Here is a 17,134-nt window from a genome sequence, read left to right as displayed (position 1 = left end):
ACCAACCAACACAAGCCATTCTTAGGCGGGTAGGGTTGGGCGAGTTCCACGAGTTGGGCCTAATTGGTTTCTTTTTTAATTGTAATGTGATTGTGACAAATAATTAATACTTACGTCAAATTAGGCCCAGATCATGTGAATTTGATGTTTATATGTCACTACATTTTTTTTTCTAAACAAACGATATTATCTATACTTATGGGGAGGAGGTAGGCTAAGTCTCACAATGAGCTAGCAATAATGTGGTTCAAATTCGCCTTTGGCGAGAATTGAATCTAAGATCTCTCACTTATAAGTGATCACTACATATTACTAACACATAAATTTGACTATTCAAATCAAGAAATAATTAATAAACAAGCGCATTTAAAAGTTACTAAATTCTTTGTGTAGATTTATCTAATATATATGTATGCTTAAGAATTATTGTCTTTCGGGTGGGTCTGTTTCAATGGGGTTAATAATACTTCAACCTAACCTAACCTACTTATTGAACAAGTGGTAGGGTTTTATCCATTGATAGATTGTTAATGTTTAGAACCCAACCCAACCCAACCCAACCTTTAATTATCTGGTGGGATGGTCGGTAGACCCACTAAACTACCCAAACCTAGTTTCACATGTTGATGTGCCTCTCTTGATAATTCATCCAATTTCGACGAATCACATACTATGTATGCAATTTGGTGAGATCCATAGTGTGCATCACATATGTTCTGGCAAGTTAAAATTTAGGGGTTTCTCCATTTTAATCCTTGATAAAGATTGAAATTCAATTAAAACCTTATGTTAGATTATATATTCATTATAGTCCTTTGACTAAATTTTCATGTCATCATAAATATTAAAATTCATGTTTTCTTGTTTTTAAATATTTAACGCGTTTTTTTTGTTCCTATAATGCCCTATTAAATATTTGATTTTAATTTGCTCCATATTTTTTGGCATTGATTATTGTTTGACTTTCTAAAACGATAAGCACAGTCCAAAAAAATATTAGTGATACGTTACAAGAATTAAAAAATACCTAATTCAAATGATTCATTATCACCATCCAAAGCATAGAGGAAATAAAAATAGCCAAATCATATATTGTACATAATCAAATGCACTTAAACCATGTCCTAATGTGCTTAAACCATAGTACCTAGTCGAATGCACATAAATCATAGTACCAAGTCAAATGCACCTAAACCATGGTACCTACCACAATGCACCTAAATCACAGTATCTACTCAAATGCACCTAAATATGTAATCATAGTATCTATTTGAATGCATCCAAATCATAGTACTTACATGAATGCACCTAAATCATAATATCTAGTTGAATGCGCCTAAATATTCATACCTTAGGTCCCATGATAAAAAAAATAAAATAATAATAAGAAAGTTGATGCTATTACAAGACACTATATACATAGCCCTCTTAATTTTAGAAAATGAATTACTAATTTCTCGAATATGAACTAAAATCAGTTTGAAATTTGAATGAGAATAAAAAAAAAAACTGATACAAAATATCATATACATCCTAAAAATAAGCTATAATAAATGATGTCCTATGATTGTTATAAAAAAAATTAATAATAAATAAATAAATAAAAAGTCTTCATTACAAACATTGACAAAAGGGTATAATTGGAAGAATAACAAAGAAATAAATGACAACTACTGTTGAATTATGTAGGCTGACGTCGGCCAGGGACTTAATTCAATTGTTAATCTTGCATATGGTACTTGTCTAAACCAAATCTTTTTCAAGGATTAAGGGGTTTCTCCATTTTAATCCTTCATAAGGATTGAAATTCAATTAAAACCTTATGTTAGATTATATATTCATTATAGTCCTTTGACTAAATTTCCATGTCATCATAAATATTAAAACTCATATTTTCTTGTTTTTAAATATTTAATGCGTTTTTTCGGTTCCTATAATGCCCCTATTAGATATATGATTTTAATTTGGTCCATATTTTTTGGCATTGATTATTGTTTGACTTTCTAAAACGATAAGCACAGTCCAAAAAAATATTAGTGATACTTTACAAGAATTAAAAAATACCTAATTCAAATTATTCATTATCACCATCCAAAGCATAGAGGAAATAAAAATAGCCAAATCATATATTATACATAATCGAATGCACTTAAACAATGTCCTAATGTGATTAAATCATAGTACCTAGTCAAATGCACATAAATCATAGTACCAAGTCAAATGCACCTAAACCATGGTACCTACCACAATGCACCTAAATCACAGTATCTAGTCAAATGCACCTAAGTATGTAATCATAGTATCTATTTAAATGCACTTGAATCATAGTACCTATATGAATGCACCTAAATCATAGTACCTATATGAATGCACCTAAGTCATGGTTCTAGTCGAATGCGCCTAAATATTCGTACCTTAGGTCCCATGATAAAAATAAAATATAAAAAAAAAGTTAATGCTATTACAAGATACTATATACATAGCCGTCTTAATTTTAGAAAATGAATTACTAATTTCTCGAATATGAACTAAAATTAGTTTGAAATTTGAATAAGAATAAAAAAAAAACTACTACAAAATATCATATTCATCCTAAAAATAAGCAATAATAAATGACGTCCTATGATTTTTAACCGAAAAAAAGGTCTTCATTACAAACATTGACAAAAGTGTATAATTGGAAGAATAACAAAGAAATAAATGATAACTAATGTTAAACGACGTCAGCTAGGGACTTAATTCAATTGTTAATCTAGCATACGGTATTTGTCTAAACTATATCTTGTTCAAGGATTAATATCTAGAGTGGTTTCTCCATTTTAATCTTTGATAAAGATTGAAAATATTAAGTTCATATTTTCTTGTTTTTAAATATTTAATGCGTTTTTTTTTTGTTCCTATAATGCCCCTATTAAATATTTGATTTTAATTTGCTTCATATTTTTTGGCATTGATTATTATTTTTTTGGCATTGATTATCATTTGACTTTCTAAAACAATAAGCACAGTCCAAAAAAATATTAATGATACATTACAAGAATTAACAAATACCTAATTCAAATTATTCATTATCACCTTTAGAGATGGTCTACATCAGGTAGGTTGGGATTTTTTTTTCTTTGTCTAGAATTCGCAACACGGGTACCTGACTTCAGAAATTAGTTAGTCATTATAATTTTATATTGAAGTTGTTATTCATAAGATTAATTTAATTACAATATTCTAATTAAAAATAGAGAAAAATAGCAATTATACTATTACCACGAATAATTAGAAACTAAAGAGAATGGTGGACCTTAAAAGATTCGTTAGACTTTGACCAAAAAAAAAAAAGATACGTTAGACAATTGGTAGAGAAAATTATACAATAAATATATAAGAGCATCTCCAATAATACTAGCTAAATTTTTATTATTGTAGCTAACCAAATGACTCAATTTGGTTGGTCACCACATCAAGAAATATTAGTTATTTTAGCTTAAGTTAAAATATTTTAATATCATTTTTTTTAATTTAAAACCCAAACCCTTTCTCGTCTCTTGAAGCCCATAAACAATATAATTTTATAGTTTTCAACGTTCAACAAAATTTGATTATTTTTCTCTCCTTCTAGCTATATTTAGATAGCTATTGTTCGTACAAAGTTAATATAGATAGTCGATTAGAGCAAGTCCACTGGAGAACTTTTTGCCCAGCACCCAGCCGAAAAAATAGGCCAGGACCCAGTGAATTTGCTCCAGCCGACCCAATTGACTGGCACCCAGCCCATGCCAGTCTCTAGCCTAGCCCATTTTTGACTGACCAAGGGACTGGCCTGTTTGTTTTTTTGCACTGGCGCGTGGCCTTCACGCTCGCATGGGCACGAGTAGGAGACAAGAAATCAGGCGGCGGGGACCCCGCGCAGGCGCACTCAAACAACAACTGGGGCTCGGCGACGTGGCCCACTTGCAGCCGTTGGATTTCCAACGGCTAGTTATTCTAGACCGTTGGATTTTCAACGGTAAAAAAAAATTGAATTTCACTTTTAAACTGGACCGTCCGATCACAGATCAACGGTCCACGTTTTTTCCCCCAATAAATTAAGAATTCACTTTTAAAAAATACATAAACTTTTTAATAAATTTTAGATATTATTATTATTATTATTATTTTATTTTTTATAAATTCAGAAATTAAAAATAAAATTATTATTTTATAATTAAAAAAATAATATTTTAATAAAATGGACTAGGCTATTTTTTGTTAGGGGTGGAGATGCTTTGGCCTATTATTGTTCAATGGAGTCTATTACTGTTCGCTTGAGTGGATAAATGCGCTAGGTGCTGGCACAAAGTCCTTAGGGGTGGACTTGCTCTTAGCTAGCATGTTGAAGTTTAATTTTTCTATATTTTATGTGAAAGTAGTAAAAAAGTCTTATTTAAATAGGCTATTGGATATGCCTTAACTATCGTAGAGTAACATATTATTTTGTAGCTCAATTGATTAAAATCATTTATTCGTTATATTAAGGTCATGAATTTGAAATCTCTCTCCCTTAAAATCCCTTCTATTAAAATAAAAAGTTGTCGTTACTGGTCTAGAGATATCTTGTTAGATGTTTTAGATTTGCCTTCTTCCTGTTAGTCAAGACACGTCACACCCCCATAACCTTTTATGATTCTATGCTTGTGATTTTCATTACCGTATAACTTTTAAATATTTTTGTAGACATCGAAATTTCGGTAAATAAAGTTGACCGATAAATCAAAGTTTCAACGCTCATGTATTACATAAATTTTACACGTAGCGTGTGACTCAACGAAAATTGAAATGAGTTGGAAAAGTCATCAAATAGGACACGTGTCAACACCTGGCAGAAACGACTTATTTCATCTGGAATATTATATTCAAAATTAGGCCTTGGAAAATTCTATAAATACAAGCCCATTTCATTCATTTTGGAGAACCAATTCATATTACACCTTGAAGCTCTGAAGCTCTGAAGCTCCGAAGCTCTCAAGCATCCAGGTTCCCGAAGAATCAAGAAAGCTCTCTTCGTTCTTCGTTCTTCGTCCATCGCTCTTTCAAGATCAAGCCCCGACGGCCCTTGAAGAAAGCACCATCGTTCATCATCCGTTCTTCCAAGATCAAGCCCCGACGGCCCTTGAAGAAAGCGTTCATCGTTCATCACTGTTATTCGAGATCAAGCCCAAAAGCCCTCGAAGATCCGTTCAAGCCCAAAAGCTCTCGAAGATCCGTTCAAGCCCAAAAGCTCTCGAAGATCCGTTCATCACTATTCTTCGAGTTCAAGCCCAAAAGCCCTCGGAAATCCGTTCATCACTGTTCTTCAAGATCAAGCCCAAAAGCCCTTGAAGATCCGTCAATCACCATTCTTCAAGATCAAGCTCAAAAGCCATTGAAGATCCGTTCATCCTCGTTCATCCAAGATCAAGCCTCGACGGCCCTTGGATCAATCGCACATCCCACAAATCAACACCTTACGGAGATCGAATCAGAGGATCAAATTAGAGAGAGATTGTAACCCAAAATCATCAAATACATAATATTTGTTTGTGCGCGTTTGTTCTTGTCTCTTTCGTTTCAGGAATTTTCCTTGTTCACAAATTGGCACGCCCGGTGGGATCATCTCTACCTCTCATCTCTTTCTCCGTTCAAGGAATCCAAACACACCTCAAAGTCAATGGCATCAAGCAAGGGACAAGCCGTTCTCGCAACCACTGAGGGAAGGATCCTAAGCACTTCTGCCACAAACAGATAATCCATTGGCGCCACAACCGTTCATCAACATGCCACTTCAAAGTTGGTGCCGCTAAAAGAGAAAGGGGAGCATCAAAGGTGTGAGTCTGTCATCAACCTGACCTCGCTGGGGGCACCGAAGCATGCTGCTGAGGCACACAAGATGACATCCCAAAACAGCCAACGACAATCTTCGTCAGCATCTTGGATGTCTAAAGGAAAGTCACGTCTATTGGTTGCACAAGTCATGACCATCGGCGTTACCTCCATCGAAGAACAACTGGCTCAGATGAATGAAGCAATTGCAAGGTTAACCCGAACTGTGGAAGAAAAAGACTTACAAATTGCAGCACTTGTCAACCGACTGGAGGCGCAGGATGGTGAGAAACCCAAACCAGAAGATGATCCACTACAGAGAAGAGATGACGAAGAAGAGGAGCCTCAGGTGGAGGAAAACGATGTGAAGCCGGAGCCAGACCAGGCAGCGGCACTCATGGGATATCTTTCTATCCAGCAACTGCAGGAGATGATCACCAGCACCGTCAAGGCGCAGTACGAATAGAGCTCAAATACCTCGGGGTTGTACTCGAAGCCATATTCAAAGAAGATTGACGCCTTAAGGATGCCGATGGGATATCAACCACCAAAGTTCATGCAGTTTGATGGAAAAGGAAACCCAAAGCAGCACGTTGCACATTTCGTCGAAACTTGCAACAACGCGGGGACGGAGGGAGACTACCTCGCCAAGCAGTTTGTGCGCTCGCTGAAAGGAAACGCCTTTGAGTGGTACACGGACCTAGAGCCTGAGTCCATCAACAGCCGGGAACAGTTGGAAAGGGAATTCCTCAACCGTTTCTACAACACCCGCCGCACTGTGAGCATGCTAGAGCTAACGAGCACAAAGTAGTGGAAGGACGAGCCAGTCATTGACTATATCAACAGATGGCGCACTCTAAGCCTCGACTGTAAAGACAGGCTCTCAGAAACCTCTTCAATCGAGATGTGCATCCAAGGCATGCAATGGGGTTTGCAATACATCCTTCAAGGCAGTAAACCACGGACCTTCGAGGAATTGGCCACTCGCGCCCATGACATGGAGTTGAGCATCGCCCATCATGGGAAGAAGGAACCGATCATCGACTACAAGAACGACAAAGTTCTTGAGACAAAGGTGGAGAAGGCTACGTGGAAATCCACCAAAGAAGCAATGACAGTCAACACATCTCCCGTCAAAATCCCTACAGGAGGCAAGGCGATTCAAGCTGAAGCTTTCGTGATCAAGAGATGCGTAGACGCACTTTGAATGAGCTTGAAGAGAAAACTTATCCATTCCCCGACTCTGATGTGGTTGCCATGTTAGAAGACTTGCTGGAAAAGAAGGTGATCGGCTTGCCTGAGTGCAGATGGCTAGAAGAGATGAATCGCACCGACAGTCCAAGGTACTGTAAATTCCACCGCTTCATCAGTCATCCGACAAAAAAGTGCTTCGTGTTGAAAGATCTCATCATGAAGCTGGCTAAAAAATGAATCATCGAGCTAGATCTTGACGATGTGGTGAAGTCAAACTATACCACCATCACTTTTGGCTCTTCCAACTCAAAGTTTTCACCTCAACCGCTGGGGGCATCCTCAAAGACAAGCAAAGTTGAAGGATGGACTCAAGTCACTCCTAAGAAATTGCACAAGAAGCATACGTCTCCTCCACAAGTCTGCCAATCGGAAAGGGGGCAAAGCAGCTCTTGTCAACCTTCAAAGCAACATGAACGTGTTGAAGATGATGAAATTTCGACACATAGATCATCCATCCCCATCACGATGCGTGATTTCTTTCCTGAAGACTTCTTCAATCACTCGGTCAAGGCTCATTGCTATGAAGATTGTGAGGAACGCCTCTCCAAAATTACTTGACAAATTCACCAATGCTCCTTGTTCGCACGAGCCTAAACTGCACGAACCAAAGCTCCTTGTCCGCACGAGCCTAAACTGTAGGACACGAGGCTCCTCGCCCGCACGAGCCTAAACTGCATGGCACTACGCTCCTCGCCTGCACGAGTTGAAACTGCATGGCACAACGCTCCTGGTCTGCATGAGCATAAAAGGCAACACCAACGCTCATCGCCTGCACGAGCTGAAACTGCAACACGACACTAAATGCTCCTTGCCTGCACGAGTTGAAACTGCAACACGGCACCAAATGCTCCTTGTCTGCACGAGTTGAAACTGCAAACAACACCAACGCTCCTGGTCTGCACGAGCATAAAAGGCAATACAACATTCTCCTCGCCTGCACGAGTCTAAACCGCATGGCACAACGCTCCTGATTCGCATGAGCATAAAAGGCGACACCAACGCTCCTGATCTGCACGAGCATAAAAGGCAACACCAAACGCTCCTTGCCTGCATGAGCTGAAACTGCAAACGGCACAAAAAAAGAAAATACCAAAAAAAAAATATGTATGTATTTGAACTACGTTATGACTTGATCTCTTCTTTGGAGGGGTACGTAGGCAGCTCGAATGTTCAAATTTTTCGAGTTCAGTCACATCAAAATAAAAAGAATAAATGTTTTATTAAAGAAGGTCAATTTTATTACAAATTTATTTTGTTAAGAAAATTTGCAATTTTCTTTGTACAAAATTAAATTACAGTTTCTTCGAAAAAAAAAATGAATACATATGTTATTATGTATTTAGAAAAAAAAAGAGAATAAATGTTTTATTAAAAAAGGTCAATTTTATTACAAATTTATTTTGTTAAGAAAATTTGCAATTTTCTTTGTACAAAATTAAATTACAATTTCTTCAAAAAAAAAAAAGAAAAAAAAAAGGGAAACATATATATGTCTGTCTCGGCCCAGCAGCAGAAGGACATGCAGACGAACAACAGGTTCGTCATCGAGCACATGCCCAGGAGCCCAGAATGTCCGTCTCGGCCCAGCAGCAGAAGGACATGCAGACGAACAACAGGTTCGTCATCGAGCACAGGCCCAGGAGCCCAGAACCGGTTGATGCCATTAGATGTAGCCCAGACCCTTCAAAACCATAGACCAAATCCGGGCCCGGCTCTCAAAGCCCATCTTCACTCGTCTCTCCCTCAACACCCAATCGGATCTTCCTCCCCTCTATTGAAGAAGTAGCAGCCATGCCGTCGCAGGAGTACATGGAGCTCGATCGACTTGAACAAGTGCAAAATGTACAAGACCGAGTCGGTCGGCGAGCCCACTGGTGAAGCCGCCGTCGATTTAGACTGATGACAAAAGGTACCAACCCAATCTTGACCTTCAAGCACCTCCAGATCTACACACCCTCTCATCTGCTCTCTCTCTCCCTCAGTTGGAGGCCATGGCGTCTCGTAGATCCCCGGTAGTCCTGGCGATCTTCCTACTTCTTGGCGATCTTCCTACTTCTCGTCCATGGCGGCCCTAACCCGCCTATCAAAACCCTCATTCTCCTCCGATCTATGCGACTCGGGTTTCGATTCCGGTTCATTTGGTGGATTTGGATCGACGAGAAGGACCGTGCTGGCTCTGAAATCGGATCCACTGATGCCCCGACTGGACCATATCCGGAAGCAGGCGGACGATCACCGGACCCTAGCCCTAGCGTACGCGAGCTGTGCGCGGAAGCTGAAGCTCGAGAAATCGAAGCTGGTTCGGGTCTTCGTCGATCTCTCACGGAACTACTCGGATCTCATGAACAAGCCCGCCTATCGCGCTCTGTTCGAATCCGACGCTCTCAACATCGACGAATCGGTGTTGCGGCAGTTCGAGAAGGAAGTAAATGAGCGAATCAAAGTAACTAGACAAATAATTGCTGAAGCGAAAGAGTCTTTCGATAACCAGCTCAAGATTCAGAAGCTGAAGGACACCATTTTCCAAGTGAATGAGCAGCTGACGAAGGCTAAGAAGCAAGGGGCTTTCTCGAGCTTGATTGCCGCGAAATCAATCCCCGAGAGCTTGCATTGTGTGGCAATGCGGCTAATGGAGGAGCGAATTACGCATCCGGATAAGTACACTGATGAAGGGAAGCCGATCCCACCGGAAATTGAGGATCCCAATCTATATCATTGTGCTATATTTTCGGATACTGTGATTACAGCATCAGTGGTGGTGAATTCGGCCGTGAAGAACGCCAAGAAGCCATACATGTGTCCCATGTCGTGACTGATAAGATGAACCTCGGAGCAATGCAGGTTATGTTTAAGAGCAAGGACTATAATGGGTCACATGTTGAAGTGAAGGCTGTGGAGGATTACAAGTTTTTGAATTCTTCATATGTGCCGGTGCTAAAGCAATTAGAGAATGCAAAGTTGCAATCGTTTTACTTTGAAAATAAGCTCGAGAATGCAACCAAAGACGCAACAAACATGAAGTGCAGGAACCCCATCTTCTACGTCGGCGAGAATCGGATCTTCTGTTGCGGCTTGGATCTATCCAATTTCTTCGGGCGCGAGTCTCTGTTTCGGAAATTGGAAACCGACCCGTATATCCTTAGGAAGCAAAGATCAGTAAGCAAGAAATCGGTCGGTTCGTCTTCGAATTTCTCACGGCGAAGCTCCTACAGGCCCAGGAAGCCCAATTGGCGTTTTCTCCTTCATCGAGCCTTCAACTTGCAACTCACCATATGCCACGGGCCAGCCCAGTGCCGTCAACAATTACCACCCTCATGATCATCACACTTATCATCATCATCATCAATACACGGCGCCACATGATCATGTAGAACATCATCGTAGCAGAGTCCACTCAGAAGAAGATGACGGTAGCGATGACGGCCAGTGTTACTTCTCCGATGTCTTTGCAGCCGCAGCAGCGGAGCAGCAAGCAGCAAGCAGCACATGAGGAATGTGTTTCTTTGAACTGCCTTGAGCCTCGCTCTTCGCCGTGCATTATTTCGGTTCCAAACCTTCGTCCCCGTCAAACGCCGTCACTTCTGAAGATTCCGACGGTGATGGTGCCACCAAAGGCTCTGTCTCCTTCACTGCAGCTGCAACTTCACTTGACGATTTAAAATGCGACTTTGGGAGTTGAATACTGTCTTCCTCTGCCATGGCTGCTCCTTCTGCTCACCCTCCCCCTGCAAATCAAATTTCAATAAAAAAATAAAAATAAAAAATAAAAAAATGATGCTGCATGTCGGTCCAGTAGTGCAGCGGACGGCGAGAGTGCAACGGAGCGCAGCAAGGCAGCCTCCTTTGCAGTAGACAGCCACAACCTCACTGGTGCATGCTCCATCTCTGTCGTCTTCATCCTTGCCTCGCAGCTGCCACCAACTTCAAAGACCGCTGTCAAACGACTAGCCGGCCGAGAAGCTCTTCCTTAAACTGCATCTCCCCCGTCAACACCTCCCCCGATCGGAGCAGCAACCATCCTCGCCGTCTCTGCCGCAACGGCCTCAGCCTTCGCCTTCCTCCTGCGTGCTCCACGAATCCATGGCCACCCAGTTATCGCCGTCTTCCTCATCGGCTGCGCTGCTGATCCTGGACACCAACCTCTGCGCCAGAACTGTCATCAAGGGCACCGACGACGCCATGGCTGCTCCTTCTGCACTCTTGCTCCGCTCCCTGCAAATTCATCTACCCATCGTCCAAATTTATACAGAAAAAAAATAATAATAAAATATAATTAAAAAAAAAAAGGTGGTGGTGCATCTGGCACCACGTGAAAAAGAGGAATGGTGGATCAAAGATGGGGTACAACCCCATGGCAGATCAAAAGTTTCTGGTGGTGCATGGGCACCATGTGCAGAAAGAAAAAAATTGTAAAAAAATAAAAAATAAAAAATAATAAAAAAAAAAAACGAAACAAAACAAAAAAAAAAAAAAAAAATGCATAGAGAGAAATTGAAGGTCCATTTTATTTATTTTTTCTGGAAATTTTACAAATTTACAAGAGGGGATATTCAAGGACGATCAGGTGGCGCCTCACAACTCGGCAGAGCTCCAGGAAGAGAAGGTGTCGGAGGTTGGTTGTTTGAAGCCTCAGCGGTCGGTACAGCCCCAGAAGACGAAGGTAAATGCTGCTGAAACAAACCCACAAACCTCCGATGATCAAGTAAAATCTGACCATCAGATTCCTGCATCTGGTCAATTTTCCTTTTCATGTTTGTGGCATAGTTGTGTGCAAGCTTGTGCAACTGTTTATTCTCATGCTTGAGCCCTCTGATCTCCTGTTTGAGACTCATCACTTCAGCCGCCAACGATTCAACTTGACGGGTTCGAGCAAATAGGCGTTGGGCCATGTTGGACACAGAACCCGCACACTGCACACTAAGGGCCAGAGACTCCTTAACAGCCAACTCATCAGACCGTTTGGAAAACAGTCTACTATCTTTGGGAGTGACAAGGTTCCGGGCCACCACCGCAGCGGTCATATCATTCTTCATCACCGAATCCCCAACGGTAAGAGGACCAGTAGGGGATACGAATGAGGGGCGCCATATGTTGTCGGGGGAAGGCGGGACTGCCTCTTCACCAAGGTTCAAATCAAAACGACGGTCGGAGGGTCCAGACATTTTCAAAGGTGTTGAAGAAAGAAGAGGTCGGACAGATCAAGATCTTAGAAGTGCAAGAAGGGAGTTTCTGCAAGCGAAAATTCAAGTGTGCTTTGAAACGAACTGCGTGCCTCTATAAAAATCAGGACTCGACGGGATTTCAGAGATCGAAGAGGCGAGCTCAGAATTCGAAGAGGCCATTCAAAAATCGAAGAGGCGAGCTCAGAATTCGAAGAGGCCATTCAAAAATCGAAGAGGCAAGCTCAGAAATCGGAGAAGCATCTTGCTTTTCCAGACGCGTCGGCACCCGTCACACGCAAACTCAGCTTTGCGGAAATCACGGGTAATTCGTCGAAGCGCCAATCCCAGATATCGAAGAGGCGCCAGTCTTTTTCAGCCGCGTCATCACCTGTCATATGCACACTCAACTTTGCGCAAATCACGGACAATTTGTCGAAGATTTTCGGTGAAGGAGAAAGCACGTGAAGTTTACTGTTCAATCACGCGTTAGTTGCCGACACGAGTGAAAGAATAGTACCTCTACAGGTATTAAGGGACCTCCTATAACTGTCCACCTTCACCTTCCATAGCAAGGCAGACACACAGAGTCTTTCTTCATCTCCAAAGATGCTTTCCCAACGAAGCCTCTCGAGTCATTCAGTGTTCCTTATTCCTTGGGGTACCTCTGCAAGCCAATGACTCCAAAGCAAAAGTATCTCATATCACCAGGGTAGAAAGCAAGAGTATCTCATATCATGTGTTCTCCCTGTCTTTTCCTTTGTCCTTGTTCTTACCTACAAAGACAAGGATAAAGAAAACAATATGCCGAAACTTCCACTCAAACTCAGGTAAGGAACCGACTGCTTGGAACCCTTCCCTGATTGCCTACCTGGCACTGCTCTCGAGTACTCGCCCCCCACTGCTGCTGTACTTTCAAAGAAGCTGCCACATCTGCCCGGAGAACAGATAAGGCAAGTGAAAATGATACCTTGAAGCATGTGGAGACAACGTGCAGAAGGAACAAGCAGAGAAGAATGCGGTCTGCACAGTCAACTCAGCAGAAGGAGTCCGAGCTGAAGAACTCGAGAAGCTGCCACATCTGCCTGAAGGAACAAGCAGAGAAGAATGCAGCATGCACAGTCAACTCAGCAGAAAGAGTCTGAGATGAAGAACTCGAGAAGATGCCGCATCTGCCTGAGGACGGTGAACTCGTTTTGACCCTCAAATTCTTGGGTCGACTTACTAGGCGTTGTGGGCTGCACATGCCGATTCACCACCCTTGAATCAAATCCTTAAAGACCAAGTCACCAACTGGAAGAAGAGCCCATCAATCTTGAAGATCATACCGTTGACCAAATTGCTCAGGTGTGAATTAGAAAGATTGAACAAAGCAACAAGTCGTCACCTTCACCTCGTGCCTGCTTGCCGTGTGTTCGAGTCAGCCTTCAAGAATCAAGCCTCAACGGCCCTTGAAGAAGCTTCCAGCCAAATTCAAAATCAAGCCTCGACGGCCCTGGAAGAAATCACAAGTCCGATTCAAGATTAAGTGTCTACCACCCTTGAATCAAAACCTAGTTCAAGAATAAGCTGTGGAAAATCAACAATTGGAGGAATCCAGAAAATCCTCCAACCCAGTTCAAGATCAAAGCTGTGGAAAGTCAACAAGCGCAACAAAATACGTGCCGATTCATCCACTACCAAAGCCAAAGATCATCTAACACATGAAGCTCCTTGTGGTCCAATTTCAACCTTCAAGATCAAGCATCAACGGCCCTTGAAGAAATCTCCAACCCAATTCAAGATCAAGCCTCAACGGCCCTTGAAGAAATTTCCATCCCAATTCAAGATCAAGCCCCAACGGCTCTTGGATCGACATCTACAATAAGGGACTTCAAAACACATCTCCTACACATGACAAGCACATGTATACGACGCGCCTTGAAGTGGGGGCATTTGTAGACATCGAAATTTCGGTAAATAAAGTTGACCGATAAATCAAAGTTTCAACGCTCATGTATTACATAAATTTTACACGTAGCGTGTGACTCAACGAAAATTGAAATGAGTTGGAAAAGTCATCAAATAGGACACGTGTCAACACCTGGCAGAAACGACTTATTTCATCTGGAATATTATATTCAAAATTAGGCCTTGGAAAATTCTATAAATACAAGCCCATTTCATTCATTTTGGAGAACCAATTCATATTACACCTTGAAGCTCTGAAGCTCTGAAGCTCTGAAGCTCTCAAGCATCCAGGTTCCCGAAGAATCAAGAAAGCTCTCTTCGTTCTTCGTTCTTCGTCCATCGCTCTTTCAAGATCAAGCCCCGACGGCCCTTGAAGAAAGCACCATCGTTCATCATCCGTTCTTCCAAGATCAAGCCCCGACGGCCCTTGAAGAAAGCGTTCATCGTTCATCACTGTTATTCGAGATCAAGCCCAAAAGCCCTCGAAGATCCGTTCAAGCCCAAAAGCTCTCGAAGATCCGTTCAAGCCCAAAAGCTCTCGAAGATCCGTTCATCACTATTCTTCGAGTTCAAGCCCAAAAGCCCTCGGAAATCCGTTCATCACTGTTCTTCAAGATCAAGCCCAAAAGCCCTTGAAGATCCGTCAATCACCATTCTTCAAGATCAAGCTCAAAAGCCATTGAAGATCCGTTCATCCTCGTTCATCCAAGATCAAGCCTCGACGGCCCTTGGATCAATCGCACATCCCACAAATCAACACCTTACGGAGATCGAATCAGAGGATCAAATTAGAGAGAGATTGTAACCCAAAATCATCAAATACATAATATTTGTTTGTGCGCGTTTGTTCTTGTCTCTTTCGTTTCAGGAATTTTCCTTGTTCACAATTTTATTTATGATTTGACCAATTCAATTGCTTCAGAAATCAGGAAGACAATTAGACCTGGCATTCGTGTCGTGTTTCTCGTGTTCATGTCGTTTTCGTGTCATACCCGATAGCTTAACAGGTCGTGTCGTGTAATACCCGTTAAAGTAAACGGGTAATATGATCCAATCCGAAATTAACCCGTTAATATTATCGAGTAATATGACCCGACCCGTTACTCGTTAAGAAAAATATATTTTAAATCAATAAAAATGAAAATGAAAAACATAATTTGAACAAAAAAAATGTAAAACATAATAATAAATTAGTATATACATACTAAATTTCGGAGTTGACCCCTTCGTGAAAGTTATAAAGTTTTTCATTACGAGTGATTACATTTTTCACACTTCTACAATAATTATTATTAATTTTATTAATTTTGCACTCAAATAAAAAACATTGTTCATGAGATTTGGAGGATTTTAAAAATCTAAATGACTATATAACCATCGTCTAAGCGTTGAGGATGCAATTATGAACGTTTATTATGCTTTCACATCTTTCAGACTTATACATTAATGATTCTGAATTTTGTTTATTTTGAACCCCCTTAAAAATACTATTCATGAGAGTTTGTATGGTTTTAAAAATTCACACGATCATATACCCATCCTCAAAGCGTAAAGGATGCGACTACGAGTGTTTGCATATTTTTTTGCACATGTAAATTAATTATTATAATTTTTTAATGTGTTTGGTATTTTTAAATTACTTGATATTTTTATTTTTAATGTGTTTTATGATTTTTAATCTCAATCTTTGCCTATAATATACTATATAAATAAATAAATAAAACTTCAATTTTAAAATTTATATAGAATAATAATTAATAAACAATATATACATTATTCATTATATCTATTGTATTTTATAGTAAGTTTTTTTTAGTAGTTTAAAAAATTAAAATCATCAAAAAAACTTTTTTTCTTATCGTGTCGAAACAGGTTACCCGCGTGTCACTCTCGTGTAAACTTATTAAGGACACGTTATTAACGGATTATTATCGTGTGACCCGATAATGACCTTATTAGTTATCGTGTTGACCCGAAACCCGTTATTTTCGTGTCGTTTACGTGTCGTGTAAGAAATTGTCAAGTCTAAAGACAATGTTGAAAACACGTATAGCTTAATTCAGCTCTCATGCCTATCTTAGTCCGGATGTGGCTCCGCCACTTAATCATGAGGTGTGGAATCATACAAGTCAATTGCACAATTAACATCATTTTGTCATCCCAAAATAATATGTTACTCTATGAAATTATTATTTAGTTTACTAACTTATAATTGTAATGACGATTTCATAAAATCATATTCTCCATCAAATATGGCCCGTCCATTAGATTAAAACTTATAGCAACGGTTAAGATGGCTGAAAATGCATCACAACATTTTATAATACGGGAAAAGGTGATATTGGAGGTAGGAAGTTTGTGTTAAACCGTAAACGGTTGCAACAGTTTGTTGTCCAACTGATTAAGAGTGTACGGAGGTTTGAAATTCAAATTTTCTCTTCCTCAGTATTCCTTTAAATAGAACAAATAAAAAAAATTGTCATTAGCACTATATTATGTCACACCTCGATTTCGAGATATGCCCAAAATTGATACGCCACAATATAACAATAATGGTGCAGTAATATATATATAAAACATCTCACTAAATTCAATACTTCAATAAAACACATACTAGATGGGTCTATCCCACATAAGTATGCAAAGTATCGAATATACAATGCCCATATCCTCTCAAATGAAGTACTGAAATGAAAGAAACCTTGGTTGTCTTGCCCTTCAAGAGTTGTGCAACTCGCGTAACAAAGCGCCTCTGAGCTAGTTAATCGTAAGCTTTGAATCATGAATCATAATCGCGAGGACAAATGAATTATGTTCGAGGCAAAAGGTGGATGGCCCCTCCCACAGCTCCCAAAGGGTAAATGGCACTTGGTATGTTTGTTTGTCAGACTCTTGCTGCTTGATGTGCTGCAAGATGAGTTTGAAGTTAGTTTTGAAAG

At 40.2% G+C, this 17,134-nt stretch overlaps 1 pseudogene; it reads left to right on the top strand.

The window, feature by feature from the left end:
• The first annotated feature begins 9,148 nt into the window (after nt 1-9,148).
• LOC103445835 (galacturonosyltransferase 8-like) lies at nt 9,149-10,745 on the top strand (annotated as a pseudogene).
• Nucleotides 10,746-17,134: the final 6,389 nt, after the last annotated feature.

This window comes from Malus domestica, chromosome 10, assembly GCF_042453785.1.
Source record: "Malus domestica chromosome 10, GDT2T_hap1".
Lineage (NCBI taxonomy): Eukaryota > Viridiplantae > Streptophyta > Magnoliopsida > Rosales > Rosaceae > Malus > Malus domestica.
This window is presented reverse-complemented; position numbering and strand designations above follow the sequence as displayed.